The sequence below is a fragment of the Centruroides sculpturatus genome, unplaced genomic scaffold, assembly GCF_000671375.1.
Source record: "Centruroides sculpturatus isolate CEXI.00-Female unplaced genomic scaffold, Cexi_2.0 scaffold296, whole genome shotgun sequence".
NCBI classification, from domain to species: domain Eukaryota; kingdom Metazoa; phylum Arthropoda; class Arachnida; order Scorpiones; family Buthidae; genus Centruroides; species Centruroides sculpturatus.
The window spans coordinates 726,600-729,807 of record NW_019384990.1 but is presented as its reverse complement, the minus strand read 5'-3'; positions in this window follow the sequence as shown (position 1 = coordinate 729,807).

Below are 3,208 nucleotides of genomic sequence, written 5' to 3'. Positions count from 1 at the left end.
TCTTAAATTCATCGATTAATAAAAATATATTTATATATAAAAGAAATTTAATATTATTTATTTAATGAAGAGAGATTATTAATTTGTCACTTATACTTTTGATAAAGATTTCATGAATATTTTCACCAAAATGTTCAAGAATTGTGAAAGTATTAAAGAGTATGTTCATGTGAAGACTTTAATGCTTAAAGGCATCTTTAAGCATTAAAGTCTTCATAACTCTTGAACTTTACATAACATTCTCATTTCAAGAACCTTAAAAATATTAATGAGGATATTGAAGTAGATCTTATAAAATTTCAAGAACCATCAAGACATTGATGAACATGTTAAAAAAATCCATGAAGATTTTGAAGAAGATGCTGATGAAATGATTAAATTATTAATTAAAGTAAATTATTAAATAGTCTACTTTAATTGTGTGTAATGATAAAACAATTAATATCTTATCAAATCTTCTATAATGTTAAAATTATTAGTAAGTTTTGAACAATATTAGGGTTATAATTTACCTTATAAAGCTTAGAATTTATTTTACATCACTCTCTGTATATATATATTTTATACATTTTAATATACAAATATTTACTACAACGTAGTATTACTTTATCAAATTTCAGTAATGGAATTCTACTTCGAAACGTTACCATCCTTCGAAAAAATTCTACAGTTAAATTGTCAAATTTATGAATCTTTCACTTCCTTCAGTCATTTTTAGGCAACTTTTATCATCTTTTCTAAGTTAGAATAACAACAAATATTCCTATCTCCAACAGTAACTTCAACATCGTAAACTGGTAGGGTAGCGAAGGAATTTCTTTAGAGTTTCTGGAAGGCAGACTACATTACCATCTCTAGATTGGCTGATAGTCGCAGACCACCAAATTTTCCATCGATTTTAGATTATCTGGTCGATCCTAAGGTGTCTCTGAGAGAGTAGGTGACACCGAACACTGCCGACTTATGACATTGGCTCTACTATACTCGATTTCCATTTTAGATATATAGAGATGGACGAATTTTGCTTTCTTACAATTTTTCTCATGCAAAGTACATTTTCCCCCCTGACTGTAAATAGTAGGAGGGGAAATTAAGTCTTTTCGGATGAGTTAGAGTGTCAGAAGGCTATGACAAATCCCATGTGACCCACGTTACTTCTTTAACTCAGCTTTCCCTAGAGGTTTGAGAGTGAGTTTCAGATTGAAGTGAAGAAATGCCGAGTAACTTTATTGATTTTTTTTTCTGTTCGAGGAAGCCGATACTTTTTAAGTTATTTTTATATAGATTATGGTATATATTACGGGAGGCAAAAATTTTAATTACTTTCGATTGAAATTGTGTGGAAGAAATGGTAACATAACTTGTACTCTCTCGCTCTTTCTCTTTACGTTTGTACGACAGATATTGAATTTTTTTTAAAGCTGTGGGTTAGGAATGAATAATTGGTCATCTGCGGGTTATATACGACTCTCAAGATGCTTGACCATCTGTCAATATATCAGTTAGCTATACAGATATTTGACACTCCAGCTAACTTTGACTTAGATAAATTCCGACAAAGATTCCTCAAATGACAGTAACGGATAGCCCTGTTATCAGCTCCGCTCAATCTACAAAACGGCTGTTTCAACTCCACCCCATGATAAGGGATACTTTTACTAAAATAATAAAAAATCTACTTTCGAGTTACATTTACACAGAAGAGAAACATATCCAAAATATGTTACGTATTTTATCAACACTTAAATCGTCACCAAAAGCCAACTTAAACACAAACAATATATAGATCTTATATATATTTCCATAAGAGGTTTCTCCAATAGAGAACAGACCTACAGAATTGCCACGTCAATAAATATCTGTATCGACGTAATTTGTAACATAATATTTACAAGTTTCATGGATGAATTTCTACAAAAATTCGCAAGTGGGCTATCCTTGAAGGAAGTATAAGAAACACGACCTCTATAGTAAACACAGGGAGCTTGACAGGAACAAATTGGAAGCAAAACAAATCAGAAACACGAATATAATTCCATTTCAAAGTACATTCAACTACAAAAGATTAAACACAATTTACCACCAACTCTATTAATTACAGAACAAAATAATTAGAAAGGATCGTAAAGGATGTTACTAAATTTCTCCACACTAATTAGCTAAATGAGTTTAACTAATTATTAAAACCATTAAATATAGGAAATTTCCTAACTTAGTTATAAAAACATGGAGAAAAAGCAAATTCTTTTATGCGGAAAGAAAAAAAAAAACAAAAAGACACAATTTTCTACTCTCTTACAAGTGAAGAATGCCAGAGGCAAACTACTACGTCTTATTCCTCACTTCCTCTGTGATGCGCGATGGAGTGACAAGACAATGACCATCCGAAAGAAGAAAAATTGTTGCTGTCATTATACCCTATTGTATGTAAAAGTACTGGAAAGATTTCGCTGACATTTTTAACGATCGAATAGAAAACAAACGAGTAATTATTTAACCTGATATATGTATTTGACAAAGAATAAATAAACCACTCGATATCGAATGAATTTCGTGAAATTTTTATTGTGTTTTCAAACGGACCAAGCATTTTTTTTCTTTTAGTTTTTCCATTTCCAGTCCAATTAATTAATGTTTTTTTCACGAAATTGACAACTTTTGACGTTTTGTGAAATTAACGTTTTATTTTATTTTATTTTTAAATGAAATTAACAAATTTTGAATTTTTACGAAATTGATATTTTTTTATTTATGTGAAATGAACAATTTTTGTTTTTTTTTGTGAAATAAACAATTTTTGACTTTTTATGAAATTAACAAATTTTGACTTTGCATGAAATTAATTCGTTAATAAATAAAATTTTTAAAAAAATCCTTTATTTTATTTTTTTTTTGTAAAATTTACAGTTCGATTACGTTTAAACTTTAACAGTAATCGTTAAACTGTTACTCTAAATAGACAGAATATATTTTGATAAAACGTCCCGGTTCAAATACAGTAAAATTATTTTATATATTCAGAAAATAATTTTTAAAAATTTATTTATTTATTCCTCTTTGAATCAGTTCAGCATTTTTTAAAATATTTTAATTTTTTTCCATCTAAAAAAAGTTTTTTTTTTGTAACGTTAACAACTTAAGTGATCTATCGATCTGGATTTATAATTCATGCAAAAAAAGAAAAGGGGGAAAAAAGAATTTTAAGTAA